This window comes from Anopheles merus, chromosome 3R (genome assembly GCF_017562075.2).
Source record: "Anopheles merus strain MAF chromosome 3R, AmerM5.1, whole genome shotgun sequence".
NCBI classification, from domain to species: Eukaryota; Metazoa; Arthropoda; class Insecta; order Diptera; family Culicidae; genus Anopheles; species Anopheles merus.
The window spans coordinates 1,935,809-1,960,255 of record NC_054084.1 but is presented as its reverse complement, the minus strand read 5'-3'; the positions used below and the strand labels follow the sequence as shown (position 1 = coordinate 1,960,255).

The 24,447-nt window shown below is 46.7% G+C and overlaps 2 protein-coding genes across 8 annotated transcripts in view; one reads left to right on the top strand and one right to left on the bottom strand.

Moving 5' to 3' along the window:
• Window positions 1–24,447, bottom strand: part of LOC121595998 (rab3 GTPase-activating protein catalytic subunit) — a 113,045-nt gene that overhangs the window by 39,035 nt on the left and 49,563 nt on the right. The gene's annotated exons all lie outside the window — the stretch shown is intronic.
• Window positions 1–24,447, top strand: part of LOC121595996 (leucine-rich repeat and fibronectin type-III domain-containing protein 3) — a 103,575-nt gene that overhangs the window by 31,201 nt on the left and 47,927 nt on the right. For all 7 annotated transcript variants that reach the window (XM_041920529.1, XM_041920527.1, XM_041920528.1 and 4 more), the window contains one exon: window positions 15,201–15,243. The gene's annotated coding sequence lies outside the window, so the exon portion shown is untranslated. The remainder of the gene's footprint in view (window positions 1–15,200; window positions 15,244–24,447) is intronic.

The following is a 24,447-nucleotide window of genomic DNA, read 5'->3' as shown; positions in this document are numbered from 1 at the left end:
GATGCATACGACGACGAACGCGCTTGTGGTGAATCGCCTCAATATATTAAGGTGCGATGGATGGCTTGAGGTTCTTTGGGCCTTCCCCGGGGGGGAGAAAAAAGTGCCTAAAAGGGTCACGCCAACGAAGGTGAAATGCAAAGTGGCAGTGAATGTTTCCCGCGATGCACTAGACGTCTCACACCGTCAATCCACGGTTTGATGCTCGGCGCAGCGTAAAATGAATCAATTTCTCAGTGACAAGATTAGAGCCGTAAAGTGAAGTTTGCCATTCTTCCCATCATGCATATGACGCGAGCACACACACAACTTTTGTGGATTTTCTCAAAGGAATTTGAGTTCACAGGGAAGCAAGGGAAAATCCACTCGATGCTTTAGAAAGGATAGACTGCAATAAGCAGTTCTTTTTTTAGCTCTGATCGAACGCTAATGCATACCACCCTAGTAGGCAAAGGACTTACGAGGGGACTACCCGGCCAAATTGAAAACGACAAATTAATGTATGTGCTCTGCCCGTGAAAAGCTCCCACAGCTTGCCTCGTTTCAAGATGAAGGCGTCTGAAATGGACCATCTAAAACCGAGAAAGAAAGGAACTTTATGAAGCTCCGAGCGTGTCCACCCTAGCGCACCGATACGCCACGTATATCGCTCCACGCTCCATGGTTTATGCCTCTAAAGTCACTCCGAAATATGGCACCAAGGAGCAGCTGCCTCACATCTGGCTGGCGAGCCATTATCATTATTCTTATGTTAAGTAGCATTTGCGTCCTCACGCTCCCTCAGCTTTTCATCAACCATATCGAATATTGTTGCCCTGCTCTGACTTTTTCCCGTTCATCCCCCGCCACACATATATACGCCAAAAAAAAGTAGTCCTTGTTCGGGATATGAACGCGCCAAGGACCGTGTCCGGGATATCAAAGCGCCCCAGCATCGGTAACGATGTGCAAAGACGGGCAGCTGGCTGTTTGACGACGACATTTAATCTGCGCTTTTGTGTCCATTCCATGCCGTCTCCGTGCCCCGAAAGCCCTAAATCAAAACCCGACCTTACGAGGAGGAGCCGGAAAATGGAAATTTTCATACAAAACGGGAAAAGAAATGACTTTCTTCTGGCGTGCGTCCCCACGTCGGGGCGTATTAATGGTAATGATGATGATGATCGTACTGCTCAATGAGTGGATAGATCGTGTACTGGAATGTGTCGTGCCGTGGAAACTTACTCACCACTGGCACTACTCTAAGCCACCCAGCGAGGCGATAGTTTTTTTTTTCTAACCTTTCAAGACCGATGAGTGCAAATGCAACGCGTCCTTGTACGTCCTGACAAAGCGGTCTCATCTGCTTCTGTCATTTGCATCCATCAGCATACTCAGCAAGGTCTAGGTCTAGCATTCGTGGCGATGCGCGTTGAAAACCGACACCATTAGCACCCCGTCGACACGGTGGAAGCGGCTGGATATTAGTTTCGGCTGGAGTCCTGCGGCTGTTTCGTGTGTGCTTGTGTATGCCCGCCTCGCCTATGCCTTTGGATCCATTTATCATGCGGTCAAGGGTGCGTCGTACGCACGTTAATGGTCACTTGGTGGACGTTCATTCTCCGCTAGTGGTGTGACATCTGGGCGATGTCGTCCTTCTTGAAATGCCATATTTTATTCCAATCGTTTTCTACTGCCCCAGCGGCGAAGGAGCATTAAGACAATTTTGGCCATTTTTGGGAAGCATTTGATGCGGCACGAATGTCGATGTGGTGATACATTTACGTCAGAGCTGGGATTTTTATGACATTCAAACTCATCATTCATTTTCCAATTACCCGTTCTATCGCTGCAAAGATGCCTTTCTTTATATTGAATCATTTTCGGGATCAATAAAATGACACCATAAATAACTAACCCCTCTTTTTGTATTATTCTTGTGTAGAACCTCTTTAAACTGTTTTATCACGAGAAGCACCAGAAGCTTGAAACGAAACTACTCCTAACGATGTGCGGCGAAATTTCTTTAGCGCCGTAGTTTCCGTTTTTACCGACCTGTCTCCTTCCCCCAAGCAAAAGTTTCCCCTGCTTTCCCGGCCTTCCATGCTGGAATGCAAATTTTTTTAGAACTCAACGATTATAGCTTTTTATTGTTGTTCGGGTACGGTTGGGTGACGCAGACGTTTTTTTTTTGCTATTCCCACCCGGCATTTGTTCGCACAAAACCAGGACGTCAACCCAGGGAATGCCCCTCTGGTAGTGTCCCTCTACCCGATTCACAGCAGTGTAGTGCGTTACATTGCATCCATTTGGGTGAAAACATTTCAGCGAACCGTTGGTCTGGCGCAGTAACTTCCCTCCCAGGAGGTGGTATATCGTGGTCGGGAACTCCCGCTGTACCGTCCGGATGACGTCGAGACGGCGCCATCATTACATCGGAGGCGTGGAGTGGTTCTGGAGGAAGGCACACGGTGCAACTTCTCGTCCACAACAAAAACAACAACAACAACAACAAGAACGCCGTCTCGCCAAAAAACCCGTGCGGATGGAGGGAGAAAAACAAAGTTGTGCTCTCCCATGCCACCGAGAGGATCAGAAGAAAAGCGGCCCCACGGGACCGTTTCCGTGCGCTCAAGTACCCGTGTCAGGTGTACATTTACAAATGTTTATGTACGTCGTGTACGGTGCCGCGTCGCAGGACTTGGGGTTTCTTTTTTGGAGTTCTCTTCTGTATCCCTCCCCCCCAGTGCATAGTTATGCAAACATCAGGAGGTACGCGGCAGCGCGTTAATAATACCATTATCTACTCCATCCATGCGGCTTAGTCTAATGGTATAATTTTCCGGACGCTTCTCTCTCTCTCTCTCTCTCTCTCTCTCCTCTTCTTCTGCTGGTATCGTGAAGGTGGGTGCAACGTCTTCTCTCCAAAAGCCTCGTACGTTAAAGGACATACTACTACTGCTCTGTATAGTCGGACGAACGAGCCTTCTTGTCAGTGCGTACGTGTGTATGTGTGTGTGTGTCTGTGGGTTGTCTGTATGTGCGTCTTCTTTCAACTTCATTGCCTACTTCGGGCATCATCATGCTGAACTACATCATCAGCATCATCATTTTCCTTTCCGCGAGCACAGGCGGACCCCATCTCTGCCTGAGTTTGGATTCATTTCCAAGCAACCGAGCCACAGCCACCCACCACCACCCCACACCTCTGTGCGTGTTTGCATCCCACCTCTGCTTCATCCTTCCACGGGCGGGAAATTTATTATGATCTTAAAAATTAATTAATGCCAAGAATCGCTTCGCTTTTTTCTCACTCACTCTCTCTCTCTCCCTTTGCCTCCCATGGCGCACAAAATTTAATTAGAATCTTGTCCTCCTCATCATCCGGTACCATCGAACTGCAGGCCGCCTGAAGCGACTCTTGCCACTTACGCTGCTGGAGTTCATCCGTTGGACGTGTGTGTCTGTTCGTAGGTGCATGTGATTGTGTTTATATGATTCTGTCCCGATGCAAAAAAAAGTACTAATCCAGCGCTAACCAAAAACACACAGCAAAAAGGACCTGCCCGCACAACAACAGCCCACAGAGAAACACGGCGTTCCGGAACGACTAGCAGGAGTACCGCCGGATGAAGCTATGGAGGAAAATGTGCATTTACGAAAGCTTCACTCCATGTGGTTATTATTTTCGGTGGAGTATTTTCCAAGCGAACCATCAGCGTGAATCTGCTGTAGGCCGGTGGGTCGAATGAATTCATTCCAGCTCCAAAACCCTCCTGAAACTCCGACTCCGGCACTGTCTGTCACATCGACAGGACAGGACACGACGGCAGCAGTAGCATAAAGTATGAACTGTACAGAAATTTGTCATCGAAAAACGTCTACCATTCTATGCGCTCGCCGTACTTTCTATAACGCCCCGGTCCTCTGGACCCTTGTTGCCAGCTGCCGAGGACGGGACAGATTCCATAACGCACGGGAATGTTGGCGCGAAGTAGTAGTTTTTTGTGCGTTTGTATGTACGGTAAAGGAGGTTGTCTGTGGTGCAGAAGCTGGTAGTTAAAATTGCAGAAAAGGGACATAAAAACACTGCAACGCTAGATGGGCGAAAACAAAAGCGAACCCAGCGAAGGCTACGGTACGCGTCAGCCGAGATCAATAAAGCACCAGACCGCGGATGTTAATGGGGTAAAAAGGGATGGCAAAAAAACAGCACGAGCAGAATTCGCAGCGTGAAAGGCGAAACGATTGAAAGAGAGAATTGCAGCAGCAAATTGCAAAGAATGTGATCGCGTTAAAGAATTTTAAATTGAATTCAGATTTTAGCTCGCTTTCAATTGGATCGTTTTCAATGTTTAATGTGAATGTGAGCTCTATTATATGATCAGCTGCAGTTTTGGCCATTGGAACATGCTCCCTGCCATAGCCTATTTACTTTGTACGTCGCGCCGATCAAAAGGATTTTGCACAAATTGAACTAAATTCAAGCGACTGAGTTTAGATCTCCCGCACGTTCAAACAGTGGTCCCATGTGCGAGATCCTGGCTATAGACATGAAACACACAATTGGAACGAAAGCACATTGACAACGAAGTCAGCTTTTGCTAACAGAATAGAATTTTATCTACATTCTACACAAGCAGCGTAGGACCAACCAATTTGTGTGAAATTCTCGGTTGCACTTCCATCATCAAAGAATATTTCGGCAACTCAATTTGAACCCAAATACCCGGCCGGAATTGACTAACTTCCTAGCATTGACAGTTCTAGGAACACAAACATAATCGATCGAACTACTAATGGAGTTCGGTTAAGAAATTTGTGTACTCTTTGTGGCAGAAAATCTGTTACGTTCTTGTGTTTTCTAAAAATAGTATCGCACAGGATATTCTACCAACCCCAAAGAAGCTAGAGCCATATTTTACAGACTTGCTCCGTTTTGTATCTACCAGCTGCAGTAGACGAGGAGCTGGTAAACGCAGACATCTGGGGTCTGGAGGAGCGTTCCGTTGGTATTTTGTCGTGGTTTGTTACTTGTTTTTTTGTTCATTTGTTCCCCCATCCCGTATTACACCATTTTACTTCAAATGTAGACGATTACCGCAACACAAATCCACCCTTCCATTCCCCCACTCCACTCAGCCGGCTGAAGGGAAGAAATTTATTCCATTCACATCTCGGTACCAACGCCGAGAAACACTCACACACAATCTCGCGTACTCTCCTGAGACATTGCACGACATTTGCCGGTACAAGCGATGCCGGCATTCCAAAGCACCCGGAACCCAGTGAGGTGGGCGGAAGCGGCAGCAGGCCTTAGCAGGAGATAAACGAAATGGGCTACACATTTATCACCCTTGGGGATGGGAGAAGGAAAAGACAAACATAACAAAAGGCTCTGTGTGTCTCTCGCTCTCGTCTGCGTGATTTACTAATTTATGTGGGGCCAATGCAAGGAATTTCAAATTCCATCAGTTTGCAAATTATTTGCAGTGTGTTTTTTTTTCTTCTTGCTTTTTGTGCTTTTGTTTCAGCTGAGAAAGAGATATTTCCCCAGTCTGGGAGTGGAAGTGGGACCAACGTAAAGAAGATGTAATGTTGAGCAGGCAGGCAGGCTTCTTTTTATTGCCCGTCCTAGTAACCGGTACCGGACGCAAGTCCATGGAGAGATTCGAATGATAGAGAGCACATCGTGTCATCGCTAGCAGTTCCTGGGCTGTGCAGCAATTTACGAAGAGCTCCGAATCGCTTTAAATTGAACGAGAATTGTAAAACCTAAGAACAGGGTTACGATGACAAACTCACAGTCGTTAACTAGAGCTGCAGCAATCGTTCTGAGAATGGGACACCGTAATGCACTCATTGGATATGGCTTTGGCGTGTGGCTGGCTCCTCTTCTCCTTCCATCGTTCTCGAAGAAACCATTTATCTTCATTTAATTTCCCACCCAGCCCAAACCCAAGTCAGTTAGTTACATTGGATTAGATAAGGGAAAAAGTGGATCAATTCCCACTGCTGACTCATGCATGAGTGATTGGATGTGTGAAGAAGGAGGTCCTTTTGCACATTGTAACAGGCTTCAGCTAACGAGAGTTCAACACAATCGAAACGATAGTTCGTAGTTAGAAAAACTTACCTAAAAACACGAAAAACTAAAAAACGGAAAAACTTTTCCGATATTAAAAAAATATGAGGTTGAATTTCTCTTCCAATATTCGTTTACATTGCAACACACTTTTGCAACAGCAGCATAAAATGTTGCTGCGTGTATCATTTTCCCATTTTTTCCTCTTTAGCTGCTTCATCAACAACCGCAGCGGTCCTATCGCTATAGCTCCTTTTTTCTGTGACAGCCCGTTGTCACAGTGGGCTTGGTCGGCTTGATTTTAATCGAACCGACGATCCGTATCGTTGTTCGCACGTTCAAGCTTCGTTGGGTTTAATTTATTCCATTGATTTCCCGATCCTGAAACGGACCTCGAGCCGAGCCACAACAGCATTACGTGCGTATCACGTTGCATCAGCAGGAGTCCTGAATGGGAGGAAACGAAAAGTTTGATTGAAAACAAACTTCGCTCCGATCGAACCGAATCAATGTTTTCCTCCAGCCTCGGCTGGAAAATTGGAACAGGAGTCAAGGGTGCCGATATCCATTTTTCACTAATGAACCAAATGATTTGTTCTGATGAAATCATCAGTCAACGGGTGTCGGCGCCCTTGCCTTTCGGCTTCTCGTTGCGTACAAGAAGAATTAACGGAGAAATGGGTGTGCTGGCGCACACAAACAAAATCAACGCCGCAATCTCGGTTTCGGGAAATTGAGCTCGTTCCGTTGAAGGCATGATACTTTTAAATTATGTTTGACATTCGCCACCCACCCCTGTTGGGGTGACGGATCGGATGGGGCAGCTGTCATTCATCAGTGATCGCGTTGCGTCCTCAGCCCAAACGAGCCCTGTCGTTACGGTGATACTGATTGATGCTGAGTATGGATGGATGTTATCCAGTTTGAGCCGAGGAGCATCAATTGAAGTAATTAATTCTTACGCCGTGCCAATCATGGTATTGGAAGAATGATCAAGCAGAGGATGTGACATGTGATTGTGTTGAGCGGATTCAAGTCACAAAATCATGCTATTCCCTTAAAGTAGAATCTCCAGTTTCTCTTGCCTTGCTTTCGAGCAAGATATTCCAACCAACCATCACTTTTGGACCTTCAACACCTCCATACCGCGGTACGAGAAACAAGATAATGAAGATTCCGAAGACCTCTCCAAGAATTCACCCGCAGACTAAAAGCGAATCGCATGACAATTACGAGCGGTCGGCAAATATTTGCACCATTCCAGTGTCGTCTGGCCGCTCATTCCACCGATGACATAATCAAGTGTGGAATTTTTGTGGCACGCAATCGTTGGAACATGCTTGGAAATCGTCCCTCTCAGGTGTGTGTGTATTTGACCCGCAGCAGAAAGCTTGCCCACTGTCCGGCGTCAGGCCTATGTGGTGTTGTGAGCCCCACGTCTGTGTCTTGCAAATCACAACAGCTTTCATGTTGGTAGGTGGTTCGTTGCCATTGCCCGTTTATGCTGGAATGTTTCGCGTGAGAATGTTTCCCTGCTGCTGTTTGTCTTCAAAATAGCACCGGTATGACCTAATCGGAAGCGAGACAATTACACGCTTCTTTGCAGCCGGTTACGCAGAGGATGATGGACGCTAAGTGGAATCGAATTGCATTATAAGTGTGCTGGTAGGGATTGTTTGTAGGGTAGGAACGAAATGATGGTACCATGGAGTGACTGCCATGGGAAGAATGACGCAAGAACTAGAATTTCTTTCAATATTCCATTAGAATCATGGTTTGGTTTGTAAAATAAGCGTAACCAAGAGAATTAAAATCAATTTCACAAACCTTAATGTTTAGTCATTTAAAAGCCATTTCACCCTCCAGGATACCCAGTGGTAGCCCCTGCTCTATTGTGCTATTTTTCCTCATTAGACACGTTTCATACACTCATGCTGTAGTCTTACCACGACACAAACACACAAAGAAGCATTTAAAATTCAATTTCAATTGAAACAAAACGCCCCACTGCTCCGCATGACGCACAATGCAAACATAACCTAATGAAAAGAAAGGACAGTGTGGAAAACCAGCTGAAAAACACGTGCTCTACTACAGCTTACCCTTGCTGCCCCGGGTTGGAAACACGTGTAAGCGGAGGAGGATTGTGTAGCAAATAAGCTTCCACTTCATTTGTGATACACTCTCACTCTGTGCACAATACAAACCAAAGCAGTTGCCGGACGGCAAGGAAAAAAGGGAGAAGAAAATACATGCATCTGCTTCACTTGTGCACAAGACACGAAATTGCAATGGACCCGGTGGAAATTCACAAGCGCTTATTTCATTTCCCTTACCAAACCACTCACACTAACTCACTCGCCGCGTTGGACAGACGGCCGAGCGGAGCCGGGGACGAAACTCAAGCTCACTTTTTAAAAGACTCTTTCGAACTTCATTAGCCAGACCCGTCAGCGGTGGTTTGTTCAATTACAGCGTCGGAAGCGAACCAAAAAGACTCCCGAATTCCCTTAGCCACTCGTTTTTGTTCCTTCCCGAGACGTCATTACACGAAATCGAATGCACAAAAGTCCAACCGTTAGGGCAGCTTCTGGTTGCGAGAAGTGGTTAACTTACTGGAACAAGTGGCACAACTTTAGAAAAGAAGTGACTACTCTTTACTGGAGCTTGTTGGTGAAAGAAAAACCACACACGGACTAGTAGTAGAAAAAAGCGTTCGAAAACCATGTTTTTAGGTTTTCCCATTTGCTTTTTTCCCTGTGTTTGATGGTTAGTTGGTGCCCAAACACTTCACAAGTGTCACACCCGACTACACGCTCTTCATATCACAACGGGGCAAAGCATGGAATCGAGTAAAATAAAACACACTTTCGTTAGCGTTCGTTTGGGTTTGACTGCAGGACGACGAAACATCACCGAGTCACTGGACAGCCCTTCAGCCGTCCTTTGGACAACAACAAAAAACAGAGCGGGACAGCAGAAGCTAATTTAAAATAAAACTTTTCTTTATTGTCTTCCCGCAAAAAGGGGGCTATTTGGAGCGGGATGGAGAGCACCGCGGTGATGTAGAATGATCTCAACCACACGTCCAAGCCGACGGGCTTTAGTGTTTCGTAAAAGTTTCTGTCACTTTAGACTTCCCTGGCCAAGCTGTGGAGCAAAGGAGGTGCCGTCCCTTCTTCCTCTAAAACCACCGCCTAGTTTGCTCGGGCTGGGTCATGTCATATCGCATCCATCAGACGGGCAGTATCGAGTTGGAGCTGAGTTTCTTGCGGAGTTTTTTTTTTTTTTGTCCGTTCTGTGCGCCCACCGGAGATTGGGTTACTGGGCACGCTAAAACCCGGTGTTGACAGCCACCCACCGGAAGAGCAGTCACACGTTTTTGTGCCACACATACACCCGAGCCGAGTCGTGTGGTACAACCACGTGAATTAATTGTGGCGTTTCAGTGAACGATTCAATCGCCACACACACACACACACACACACACACACACACACAAACATACATCCTCTCACGTGTTTGGATTAGAGTTTGGGTGGTTGAGATAAATCGATTTCTACGTTGGAAGAAGCATAAAAATACACTCACATAAAGCACAATTCAAACATCCTGGAACAGCTGATTGACGCTACAAATACGGTGACAAATGGCAGCCGGAAGTGATAAGCGAATTGTGTGGTGCTGCCAGAGTGCAATATCCTTTTCTCATTTGCATGCGCGCGAACGTCGAAGAGCGTTTTTATTTTTACCCTGCATGAACTTATGCTGCTGCTGCTTCCGATTCAACTCACAAATGCAATTGCATTTTGCACTGCCATCGCACGTGAATTGATGCACATTTAAAATAGAGGGAAACCCCTTTCTCATCGTTAGTGTGGAAGGGTTTAGGCCACACAGTTCGCTCGGTTGAATTTTTTATGACATTTGCTACGCTTTATACAAAGTCTCGTGTGGTTTTTAGTGCATCGGAATGACATTATACCCCTGCGTCGCACGGTTGTACGGTGTGAAAGCTTTGAAAAGTTATGCACCGCAGAGCGAGAGAGAGAGAGAGAGAGGTACTCCCCCCCCCATTGGACCGCAACGATATAATGCTGTCGGAATCCTGTGCATTCATGTTCAGTCTTTTAACGAAACTGACGAGTACCATCTAAAAACGGGGGTGAAACTCGTTCGAGATGATGCTTGAGCAAGCTCACACCATGCCGTCCAGTGATGGTGCTTGTATTTTTGGAAAGAACTAAATATTTTTGCCCTCATCCGCACAAAAGTGGGAAAACCAACACGCCTGGACCGTACACACCCTAAATGACCAGCAAATAACTTTTGTGCTTATCAAAGTGTGAACAACGGAACCATGTCTCCAAAGTCACCACGATCCCTTTCCCTCCTCACGATATGCGCTCCACTTCCTGGTGGTAACGTTTCAGTGTCTCAAACCGAGCAAGCCTCCCTCGGGGGCGTTTCAGAACCTTGTTTTCCCGGGATCGTGCCCCAGTCGCCAGCAGCCGCAGCAGCTTGGTGCACCAACCTAAGAGCAGGAGCAGGTTAAAACCGTTAACTTAACGTTCGAAAATGCAAACCGAATCGTATCCACACCACCGTCACACACCACCGTCGTGTGTCACTAGATCGTCCGCAACGGACCGGAAATGGAATCGAGAATCGTTTGTCTGTCTGTCTGTGGAGCTTTTCCCTGGCCTAGCCCACCGCAGATTGATGGAAATGAGGGCTGGAACGAGAACAAAAAGAAGACTTTGCGCTAACACACAGTAGTTGTGTTTCCACCCCGTTTTGCAGCGCCCGAGCGCCCGCACAGTTTGAAACGTGACAGTTTTTTTCTTAGACAACCATCATCACCCGCCATCATCATCATCATCATCGTTCGGAATGGACAATATCAAGTACGGAAGCTTTTGTGTGTTTGGGGATTGGTAGGGCGATTGTATGCGGCAAATTGTCATGCAAACTGGTCATTCGAAACAAAGACACAAAGGCCTCCTTCCTTTGCTTGCTTTCTGGCGGACTTCATTCTATGGATTTGGGTTTTTTAACGACGCTTTTCTACAAGCTTTTTTTTTACCTCCCCACTATCGTCAATCGGAACGATATTCCACCAATTTTGAATTCAGTTTGTGTTTTCGGCCAACAAAAACTGCAAACGAGTGAAGGAAGAGCATATGCATCTCCAATGCATGGAAAGGAACACAACCAAACGCATCGCGAATGGGTGGCGCGTGGTGCTGATGCAAATGAAATGTAATAGTTGCAGGAAGCAGCATGGAACTGCAGATCGATCTAGGAAACTGTTTTCGCGGCTTCAGCTGCCTACAGCGTAGTGACGGATGACAGTGATCGAGCCTGCCAACTTCCGTGCACGGAAAGCAAGCTTTTGCTCTCGCTTTTGTGGCACGCTTAAACGAGAAATTCCACTGCAGTGTTATCTGTCGGCGGGAATAGTCCCAAATCTGAACGCTAGTTGAAAGTGGACCCATTCCGCAACCCTTATTGAAACCCAGCACCAGAACGAGTCAAAGAAAATAGTGCCAGTGCTAACCTCCGGAAGGATGCAAGGTTCCATTCAAGCTGGAAGTCTATCTTTGTGGGACAAACAAAAACAAACTAGAAAAAAAAAACTCACCACGCAAAGCATCTCCAGCACGTCCATCAACGCAACAGCTGAAACGGACCGAACGCAGCAACGGATCCGTTGGAATTTTTTAATCGAAAACCGAAACCTTCCTCGGCGTTTGGCGTCTCCTGTTATAGTACACTATCGTGTGAAAGAGAGTGCTTGGTCTGGGATGAAATTAAAAGTGCAGAATAAAATCACTCCCAACATCAGATCCGTCTCAGCGTGTGAAATGGAAAATTGCACTTTACTCAAGGAAGGATCGATTTGATTTCAGTCGGCGTGGTAGTGTTACAGAACGTTTAGTGTTGATGGGTGTTTGTGTGCATAAGGGAAGAAGCTTTTAAATATCAAAATCTGAGTGTTATAATGGTAGCAATTGGGCGTGAACTATAGTGTTTATTGTTTCTAGTGCTGCAAAATACTATGTTAGTCTGTGCAGCTAAAAAAGATTTATATTCAAATCAAAGGATATTCAACCGCTCCCAACTCCTAAGGGTGCAATAAACTTATAGACGGTGATGTTGATGTTGAATATCTCGTCACCAACGAACAAAAAAAAAGGCACAAAATATACATTGGACACTGAAATTACCGTCATCGCGCCACCGCCACTACGACAGCTCGTGATTTCTTTCGGTAGCATTTCCGTCATTTCCATTTTCACTTACAGACGCACCACGCCACGCATTCTCCGGCTTAAAGCTGCTCTCACGGGTCTCTCTCTCTCCCCCCAAGGAGAAGTGCCGCAGGTGTCGAATGCGATGGGAAAAGTGACAGTGTCTTAGCCTTTTTTTGTTTTCGGGGTAACTTTGTCGTCACATCCGACCGCTATAAGCGAACACCCAAAACCACTGTGTGTCTTTGGTTTTACGACTGGCGTGGTAGTGGCGCCAGGAAAGAGGGGAGCTAGCAGCCCGTCGAACCATTTGCATTAATTCATGCATCCGCCATCCAGCCGGACGATGTAACGCAGGCCCTCTCTCTAACTGGCTACCCAATGCCATTATCTGCAGCGATGAGATTGTGAGTTTTACGAGCAAACGGAGTTCGGCAACGTCGAGTTTGGCTTGCGTTTGTTTCGGGCCGTGCGTTTTTTGTTAAACATTCGGAATGAATATTTTACGTTTATCTCAATTAGATGTCGGCGCTTTTCTTCCTCTCTTTTCTCGGAAGCCGATTGTGCGTCCGAGTGACACAATCCAAGGCACCCGTCCGGCTGATGATGTTATGCCGTTTTCGCTGTCGATGACGCTACTTGGACTTTCTTCGAATCGGGCTGAATGTTTCGTCTGCGTAGACATGCTCGGTGCGAGATATGAGTGATATCATTTCCGGCCCATGTAATGGCAGTCTGAGTTTCTGAGACTGTCGTAAGAAAGTGATCGTCCACGACGGGAGCTCTCCTCGTGAGCCTGGGAAATATCCACCAACTGCAGCAGCTTAGTGAGAGCACTGTTTCTAGACACTATTATGCATGCTTCGGAGGCTTCAGCTATAATCCCTTACATTAGCCACAGTTCAAACGTTCGCACAGATTAACGATGGCTTGCGGGGTCGAGTCGACCTACAACCTCAACTACTTCAGCTGCCTGCAAACAACACCAACAGGTTTGACCCTTTCCGACACAGCATACAACTATCGATTTTGTATGCCATTTGGCGGCTTTATTTTGTTGCTACTTGCCTTCCCTAACAAGTAGCTCGTTTGAGACGCTGTGCAACATACTTGCGGCTGGGGAATTGACCGTGAGAAAATGGCTTTCCGGCCGGGTGATCAGAATATACTGAACTGCGAGCGACAGTAAGTAGCAAAAGAAGCAAAAAAAAAAACAACCATACACACACACACATATATATACCATCCAAATGGAGCCCATTCGATGCAGTTCATCAAATCATACATGCGAAAAGGACTGGTTTTAATGATGCACCTGCACCCCGTCGATGCAAGTAGCAAGCGAGTAGCTCCGTCGACACTGCCACCACCGTTCGGACAACATTCCTGACGCTGTAAACACGCGAGAAGAATTACTAGGTTCACACGAATCTTGACACCGGGCGTCTTGAGGTACTCCGCACCGCACTCGCCAAAGAACTCCATTACGGGGTGCCGGTGCCTGCATGCATTCCAGTGAGTGTGTGGCAATATACGCCACTGCAGGGGTGCGCTGACTGTGGTTTAGATTCGTTGCGAAGGGGATGCGGGAGCACGGACACACGGACCGTGTTTCGAAATTGACCGAGCGATCACCGACCAACCAACCGGCGGTTCAATCAAATTAGCTACCGTGGCCACACTGTCGCTCTCCCTCGTTGCGAGGCAATATTTTTATGGTTCCCATTTAAGCGCACGTTTGCATTTGACACGCTGGACGTAAAGTGCTCTCGTTTCTGGGTCAACTTCATCCGGTGACCGAGAGACATACACACACACACACACACACCAACAGGGTAACCAATTTCAGCACAGCGAGACGACCTGGACAAGTCTCCTAAACACCCATTGCACACCAGCGTGCAGTGCATCTTTCGGTGCATGTAATTATCAATCGATCCAACACAATTCATTCACCCTTTCCGCAAGAAGAGGAGTTTACCACTCGGCACTCGATAATAAGCGGGCTATTGGTGTTTGTGGTGCTGCTGCTGCGCCTCGAAACCACCACCGACGGCATGAACACATAGTCCGTGGCAAGCTTTAAACGCGCGAGCCTGAACCGCACACACCACAATCGAGCAAAACGGACCATTGTTGTGGTTCGAACGTTCGGTCGATTAGGGCTGGAAATTGATTATGGTCGTTAATCGAAAAGTGGCCGTGATCAGTTTAGTCCAAGCTGCACGGTTCAGTGGCGCTGGACACGGGAAAACGGGGAAACAAGCTCATTAACAGGGTTGCTGCTCTCCGGCACTGTCTTCAGGCACGGTAATTGAATCGTCCGCAAAGCTTTCGCATCGTCGCGCGCGCTCCCCAGTGATAGTTTGTGTAGGCAATATAATCTAGTTGAAGGAGGCTCGTTTAAGCGCGGTCTCCACTCTAGCTGGAGGGATTATTTCCCAGCGGAATGCAATCGAGTTTCTGCTTATAATATTTCGTCTCAATTTCGTACCAGAGAGCATATCTTGGTGCTAATTATTAGCAAATATTAGCACAAGTTTGCACCATACGAATCGGACAGTTGAACAATGGGTGCATTAACCAGGAAGAGGATTTTGAGAGGAAGAGAAACTCTTAGCTAAAATAACTTCTGATCGCTCGTTTGTATTGTACTTGTACTCATTATATGAAGAAAGCTTCCCAACAGTAAGACTCCTGCACATAATAGCATAACTTCAAGCTAAACTTTTCATCTGCTAACGATAGAATTGTTATTAGAGAATATACTTCATTGCTCCTTTATTCAGGCAAAATTCATCAGACATTCAATAAGAGAAACAGTTGTTGCAGAAACTATTTAATGAATCAATTCCATCGTTTTTTTTTTATTCCTCTTCCAGGCGGAACTTCTATCTTCCAGCAACAATATCCCGACCATCGCTGGTAAGTGCCGCCGTTCCACTCTTTTGTCCATCCCCGAAGCATACAGCATTTACTTAACCGGCGACAAGCGCCTCACGCCCCTGCCAGCACTACAACAACTCCAATCAGTCAGCGCCAAGTCAACACAACTCGACAACTGTTCACTGTTCCGTTTCGGTCGCGACAATAATTCTGCGCTACAAGTTCGGGGCACTCGCTTGATCGCCACCGGGCGGCGCCGTAATCGGAAACCAAAATTGCCAACTTGCTCAGCGACAAAACAAGCAAATCGGACCACCAATCCAACTGCCGTTCGGAAAGGATGCTTGGCCGTGGCGGAAACTTTGATTGATAAACTTGATGTAATCAATCAATAAAGTTTGCATTTCCCCGCAGTTCACTAAACCAACAGCAACGAGTTGGTGTGGCGGGAATTTTGGTTGATAGACCCTCCCCCCTGCCACCCATTTTTGTTTTGTATGGAGAGTGCCAGAGTGCTGAAAACCAGTCGCGACATTGCGTTACGGCTTTATCAAACCGACCAGATTTATTTATATCGCTGTCATCATCCGTCCGCAAGCTAACGCACACTCGAGGACGATCAGGATCTTCATCGATGCGTCACCCATTCGAACACACCAAACTGAGTGGCGGACATGGTGGTCGGATTCAATTTATGTCAGCCGTATCCTGCCCCATCTTCTCTCAACCGGGTCCCAACGCAGGATGGTTGATGGTTCAAAGCACAAGCGATTGATTTTTCATAAACTGTAGGGACCAACTGGGGGGAAACAAGAGAACTTCGATCGGTGAAATGTCATCGATAACAGAGGTGCCTTGGCCATGTGCATTGATTGCACTCGCAGCAGCGAACGAGAGACTGGGGAAGTGAAATTAATTAAGCCGTAAAACCAAGATCGTAATGTCATCTGACCCTTACTCCACCACCGAGGCACGGTGACATTTGACAGTGGATGCAGCACCAAACAACAGCTGACATTTGTGGCTATGGGACGTCCCTAGGTCAGAACAATGGCAAACACGCACCCACCCACACACGGACACTGCAGAAAATGTGACCCATGTCCGGCCGTTTCCTTTCCTTTCCTTTCTTCTACCAAAATGCAATCAATGTGATTTGCGACAGTTTTAGCCACTGTCAACGACAGCTGACCCGACTTTCTACGAACGTTTGAAGTAGAGCAAGTTTAGCGTGTTTTAAGGCACCCATCTACAGATTCTGTTTTGAATGTGTGTCACTTTAAAGTGGATGTTTCCAGCTGGAAGGACACGTGCGCTCGTAATAATTGACGCCACCGAGTCTTTACCGAAAGCTGTCAAGAAAACGCACCGACCACTGTCGAGTCCGGTGAAGCGTAATGAGGCAACCGAGCTGTACCGGAGATGCGCACACAAACACACACGGGACGGTCCCATTATTACACTTGAATGTAATCACTCACATCCACGTCTAGCTGGGATTCGACTACCTCCTTTTGCGCAACCAGCCTTGGATTGATTCAAAGAGTGTAATCGAACCGTAATAAATTCAATCGCAACTCACCCACACACACGCTCATAACCATCTCATGTTAAATGCATTTCTCTAATCTGTCCGATGGAGACGCGTGAAGATATGGCTGTCTCATGAATCCTAATATTGACTTCTAGTTCTGACGAGACTCTTCCCCCACGCTCTCTCTCTGTCTCGCTAACACCCGAGGGAGACTCCATGTTTTGGCGCTGGTCCAGCGGAATGGTTCTCGGTTCCATCCCTTTTCTTGTCGAACTCCCAGTTACAGCTGCCAGAAAAGCTGTCAATCATGTTACTTTCGGGTGAGAAGTTCGGTTTTCGGGGCACCCTGGGAGAAGACCAGGGCTAAAGCAAAAAATGCTGCCACAGGCTGGTCCACCGAGAAGCATCGATAGATGAGCGATAGTTATGCCTATTTCATGGACGATACCCAAGTAATCGGAAGAAAACGGGGCAGGAAAAAAAACGGCAAACAACCTAACCGGCAACACAAACGAAAGCGCGCGTGTGAAAGTGGGTGGATCCCTTGGGACCATGAATATTGGATTTTTACGACAAATAATCGAATGATTTATGGCCAAGGATGGATCGTCGGATCGGAAGGAAGCCCTCGGACGGGCGCGATTGAGATAACAAAAAGGCGTCGTTCGAAATTCCCCATTCGAATGGAGCGTTGTTTTTCTTTCCTGTTGAAGTAAAAGTATGTATTTTTTTGCTAGTATGTTTTCTATTGCCGTTGATGTGTGGCAAACGCTGTTACTGTGTGTTACGATTTACACCGTGGGAAACAATGAAGCACAGTTTTGCCCTTTTTATCGCTTCCATTTGTCAACTTTAAGACACTCCCCTGGAACGGTTGAATTGCTTTCTTGCAACCGTAATCTCATTATGCTATCGCTCCGTTCGATCGATTCGACGGTCCTTTCGGTCCTGTCCGCCCTGATTGACTGGGTCACTGCAGCGTGATTACATTCGTTCCTAATTTCATGGACACACGATCGCCAAAAACGCCAAAACTTTTGGATCACTTGCCAGATCGTCGTCGTGGTCCCCCTTCCAGTGGTCATTTCGAAACTCACATAAAATAAATCCTTCACTCCCTGTGTTTTTTGCACCGATCACGGCACGCGTGGCACGTGTGACCGCGTGCGCGTGACGCTTATTGGTGGTAGAGAATGGGTGTACCTTCGCTTCACGGCGATCGATCTAGCGGAACGCACGATGTTTTCGATCAGATTCGTGCATAAATCTTGCCTCACTAGCCAACTAATCAACCGTACCAATCTCACCTGACTAGTTTGTTTTGGAATGTTGCCTAAAATACAGTGGAATGAGGTAACAAATGCTGTTTTACATTTCAAAATAACACTTAAGAGCACACTTGCCTTTGAATGCGGTACATCAGTGTACAGAACAAGTCGTTTGTTTGAAGAATACTGCAGTAATTAATTTACAAACCATTCTACGTCTACAAATACCCACAGTCGACCTTCATTCTTGTTATGTCTTCTCAAAGGAATATTGCCGTCCGATTGCTCCGTGTTGATAGCCCGACGAGTCCATTGGTCCATTTCGACCGAACCAAAATAATTCGAACGGGGGAAAAATAACATCCCCAAAATAAATAAACTGTGATCGATGATTCCGACGGCCACCGAACTGGGTGGTAAATATCGAAAAAACTTCCCTCGTGTGGCGGAGTGAAGTGAAATGATTCACCAAAAACCTGTCTGGGAATGTTTTTATCGCACAAAATAAACTTCATGAATAGAAATCTTCCGCTTCTCCGTGTCTGGACGCTTCTCGGGATCGAAAATAAATGTTTTTTGTTGTTATTTTCACTTCATACCGCAACATATGCCTCAAACACTCATATTCACACACATACACACACACTCCAGCAGTCCTTCTTGGGAGTGTTTGGTGTGCACCCCAAACTACTAAAAATGATAAACTACTGCAAAAAATCTCTATTACGGAAAAAAACGTACTTTCGATGAAAGAAAGAAGAAAAATCCAATATCAATATCCATCCAAAGCATAGAAGGGGGGAGAAAAGATTGGTTTTCCATGCCCAAACCCATCCGCACGCTATTGCCACTCGGGAACGACCATCTGCAGAAAGGATACGATAGGCACGAAATTCATTCATATCCTCTAAACATATGAGCGCTGGCGACAAAAATGACGATGCTCCTCCGGTGGGGGACGAAAAAAATATCATACTTATTCAATAAATGCCCACCCCAAAGTGGCTCACAAAACGACCACACTTTGGTCTGTTCAAGTAGCTCGAAAAGATGAATTTTATGCTGATATCACACTCCAACCCTTTTCCGGGGTAGGAGCGCAACTTGAAGAAAGTGGAAAACTACATTTGCGTATACATTCACGTAAGCAGTGTTCCCCCAACAGGGGTGACAATAATAACAATAATTCACTCAGCCCAAGAGGAAGGCATATTCATTGCAATACCGTACCGGACGACTGTGCGCCTCTCGGGCTCGGGATCAAGTGCACCAGCGAAAGTTCTGCGCAAGTAAAATCACGTTCACACGCACACGTAGGAATGCGATACGGGCATTGCACAAGTGCACGTGTGTGTCCACACACCGCCGACGCCCACCCTCGTACCCCGAGAGTAGTTGTTGCAGTTGCAAGGAAAAACTTTTTCTATTTCGCACCGTGCACAATCAGCGCGTGTGTGCACGTATGTGCTTAGAGTGTGTAGAATTCAAACTTCTTGCTCACCCGACGGCACGGCAAGGTCTTGGAATTCTCCTACACCGAAATATCCCTGCACAGTACTATGGCCGTGCGACAATGGTAACAGCACGAAAACGGAAAAGTGTTCGTGTTAGCTCGACAGACGCACACGGAATTCTCTCTTTCTCTCTGTCTTGTTCTGTCCTGAACTGTCTGGGTCCTTGCCTTCTTCGAGGCGCTAATCCTTCCACAAGCACGATCCAGCCATTCCCGTCCCCCTCCCGAGGCGGATGGATGCACTTTATCGAAGATGGGAAAAATCTTTCAACAAAGCAAACATTGGAAGTTTATCCTTCTCGTCTACAGTGGACGACGATTCGAACGTATGATGGAAAACTCGTGCAATGTGTGTGTGTGTGTGTGTGTGTGTGTGTGTGTGTGTGTGTGTGTGTGTGTGTGTGTGTGTGTGTGTGTGTGTGTGTGTGTGTGTGTGTGGAGATGGGGATGGGGGGAAGAAGAAATGGGAGAATGGACGCAAAATTTCATCTTTCCCGGATACAGCACAGAAGACGCTAGACACAGCTAGAGTTTCCAGTTCGCCCCTGGGGCGATGTCCCTGCGAACATTGCTTAAAACCCGGAAGTTCCTTGCACTTTGGATTTTAAGCAGCAATTGGCACCGTTCTGCCCTGCTGAGATTCATGCCCAGTGCATTCGACCGTGGGGTTGAGACGACTCTTCATGCATCCCACCCTGTGCCATGAGACATGGATTCTATTGTACGGAAGAGTTTGTCTTACCGCTCAAGGACGTCCATGTCTGTGGACTGTGAACCAGCAACGGAAGGCGACACTAATTTATCATGCCCAACAATCTTTTGGGCACAACGTTTTGAGAGCGGAAAACTGGCCTCGCTTTTTGTTAGGCCAAATCCTACCATGAAATTAGCGTACCGCTTAACACGGCGTGGAACAAACCGAGACGGTGAGCAGCCGAGCCCGTATGCAACAAAGAAGAAAGCGTGTTTATCTCACACAATTACCCCCGAGGAGTCTAATCCTTGTTAACAATTCAAGACAAAGCAAAGAAGAAAGGACCGGCAGAAAGAAGCATCCCCCAGAAGGCAATTTTAAACATGTTGAGGAGCTTACTACAGAAAAAACTGCGCTGGTCTAACCGACCTTTAAGCGTGGGCTTCATTTACCTTTCATTAATTATTTTATAAGCAGAACATTGCGATCCAACGACCTTGCTAGCGAGACATGCATTCCGACTCAGATGCTCTTTAGGCGGGTGGATAAATCGCTCTTTGCTCTGTATCGAGTGAAAGCACGCCACAAATCGGTCCCCGCTAATCGGATTAGGTTGGACAACTGCCATAACTTTGCTTCACCAACATCATCCACCACCAGAATGCAAGGGTCGGGGCGCGTGGCGTGTGGCCAGAAGTCAGGAAGGCAAACCCTGATGAGAACCGACCATTACCACCCGGTGTATACATGCGGACGGAGCGAAACGGGCAATCGCACCACAGAGAGTCATGTCGTAGCGCTTCTGAAAATTCCCACTGCATAAATCATAATTCTCATAAGTCTCCCGGCTGGAGAGCCGTCCGCGTGGGGCAGCTCGCGTTGGCCACTTATCTTCATTTACTACCGAAAGCCCCAAGCGAGGGAGAGCTTGCACCCTAAGGGGGACGTTCCCTGTTTTGCTGCCCCAAGGGTTGAGTGCTAGCTAAACGGGGCAGTCTTTGCGGGGATGATTTTGGGTAGGGGGGGAGTTGCTCCTCTCCTATACCTGCCAGTGTCATTCGTTAGAATTTACCAACGCATAAATGAGCTAGTGAATAAGATGAAATTTGCTCTTATTAAAAAAGGAAACTCCGGGAAACATAGAGCTCTGCGACCTGAACTCCTCTCCGCTCCAGCTACTAGCTCTAGCTGCCTAATGATGAAGTACAACTGCGGACGCCCGGTGGGTTCTGAGTCTGTGGCTCGCACAGTCTACGAGATAAGCAAGGTGGAAATTATTTCATTTTCGCAGCATGCTATGATACCTTCCAAATGAAAAATAAACACTCAACCACCACAAACACACACACATACATGCAAACTCTATAAGAAGCGATGCATACACATGCCGAGAATAGGTTGGATAGATTTCAGAGGAACGCATGCCCGTGGGAATGCACTGATATGAGAAAGAAGCATCCATTCTCATGGTGCTAGTGGCATCCAGCATCACAGTCTCCCTCACATACCGTGCATGTCTTTTGACCACTTCCTCCTCTCTTCCATTCATAACGGTCGCCACACAAGCAGTAGATGAAGCAAAACCCCGTCCCACTTGTAACAACTTAATGATGTCTTAAATTGTTTACATTTGCTTCGTTGACATGGATGAAGGATGAAACTCAAACCTCGTCTTCGTCTCCAAGGTAATTCAGAAAAAGGGAAAAAATGTTTAAAACGATAGCATAGTGGACGCCCTTACAGCTTCAGCCGGGCGAATTAACGGGACCTTACTCTTACCACTCTTGCTAAATGATTTCGGTGCTATGTGTGTGTGAGCGGGGGGGGGGAGTTTAGATGACCGTAGATCACGGCATGATACGGAACAACGATTGGGGCTCACATGGTAAGAAAAGTGGTCCATTTTTTACTACCCAGACACATGCTTGTCATTGAGGAAGGTCTGCGCGATGTGTTTGCTGTGCAAAGAGTTGTGCAGATTTTGTTTGCTTTTCTCCACTTCTCTCCTTGCGCTCCTATAGCCTTGAATGCTTGAATGGTTCATTCAGAAGCTTCTTTCCTGTCGAACTCTACCCGTGTCCTAAGACAACAATTGGAAAGACCTTTTTCCCCACCAGCGGCGTCGTACAGCCTCAAGTGCAGATGCGTACACCCGTGTGGGTCGTCAATAGTAGTGTGGCTTGGGGGAATTCACTCTCTCTCAACCTCGAACTCGCACGAGAGCACTCTCCGCTCGGAGCACTGTAAAGTGGAGGAAAACGTAAATACGATTGAATTAGAGCTTAATTAAATTAAACAACAACTGCAACAACTGCCCCAACCATTCGCCCGCCAGGGGTGCTGCTCTGGAGTCCCACGTAAAGGACCCACCACCGTGGTGGACGGTGGTGTATCGTTCTCCTCCTTCGCGAGCGGTTGCAACGAGAACCACGGAAGACGATATTACACGCGAACGGATGGATGAGCAATTTAGAGTAGATTTGTTGCCGCAGTCGTTGTTTTATTGAAACACGCACCGCGCCTTTTCCACCATTTCAGCGCCTTCCCGCGCGAAGCAATCCACCCGTGAGTGCCCGGGAATTGGAGCATCGCATGTGGTTTTGTATTTTATAGACTGTAACACAGTTGTAATCTGCACGTGAATTGCAGCGCTACCGTGTGTGTGTGTGGAACTCGTGTAGTTTAAGTGAAACGATCGTACACGGGAATGGTGGTTCATATTTTAACTGCTTTATCGGATTAGCTCCGTTTGGCCGACTATCGTTCAATTACGCTGATGATTTCTTGTTGTTTCTATGTTGCCTGAACTTTTTCTTTATCTCGCATGCATTCAAGGCTTCTCTGCAAAAGTGTACGGAAATTATGAGCACGCTGGTGCCGATGATGATGATGATGATGATGATGATGATGGATGTAGTTGGAAAGAGATACACCCAGCAGGTAGTTGATAATTTTTATCATTATTTTCCACCGATACGTACGGTAGTTTCGAAATTGCATCTTGGAGCCGCTTTTAGTAGCGTGCGCAAGCGGAAAAAACGGAACTTGCGCACAAGAAGCGGCTATTTTCGTGGTTGTTTTTTTACACGTTACGTGGAGAAACAAATGCGAAAGCCACAAATGGGTGCAACAAATCAAGGTCAGGCGTGAAGATTGCTTTTAGTTTTCGGTGTTTCTCTTTAGTGTCATTTATGTGTGCAATGTGCAATTGATTCTTTAGTTATGGCCATTGTGATAAGACTTTCAAAGCATTGCATTTTACTTAAATCAACATACATAAAATTTTGATTGCATTTAAACAGAGAATTGATGTCTTTCTTCAGGCTAAAGATTGCAAAACACACACACCAATTAAGCCACGAAAACAATTATCTAATAAAACACCCGCATCTACCTCATTCCCTAATTTACATCCACGCTTGTCGTCAAACGCCGCCTGACAGTTCCCCCCGCACAGTCAGATTGGTCGAAAGTGAAGCAGTCAATCAAGCTGCTAGGCTACCTGTTCTCCCTCAGCGATCGTAGTCCGGGCAACACAAGCGAAAGAAAAATGCCCCTCGCCGGCAAGCAGATTGTCACGATTTTTCGTCGTGCCTTAATTAGATCGCGCTTCTCCGGTGACCCGATTGTCTGGCTTGGTTTATTATACAGCTCACCCGCACACCTTCTGTTGAGTCACCTCTGACGAGATTTGCCTTTTCCACTTGCCGGTTCAACCCTGCTCTCGCAGCTGGATCGTTCATTTCTTCAGCAACACGGTGAACCAATTTCCCACACAGTATATTATGGAATGAAAAGGGAGAAAAAATCCCACCCACCAAAAAAACGGCGATCTTGAACGCTTTGTTTACATTCTTTTTTTATTATACGCCGATTTTTTTTTTGCCCCCACTTTGTGTGAGTTGATCGTCCTAAGTGACAGCGAAAAATGGTCCCAAAACCGGTTGTGTTGTTGTGACGACCATCAAGTTCTACTATGTCGCGGTGTGTCGTCGGCTTGTGGTTCACCATTCACAACCATAAATTATTCGTACCATTCGCATCGCCACCCATGCTCCCCAACCCACACCACGGCCAGCTAGTTGCATAGTGACACCATTGTCTATCATAATCTTTGCAGTTACGCAAGGCGTGCAAAGATTTCGGGCTGTTGCTGCTGCTGGTGTTGCAGATTTGCCTTTCGTTTGCTCGGTTTGTCCCATAAAATATGATAAATAACGCTCAAACCGTCGTC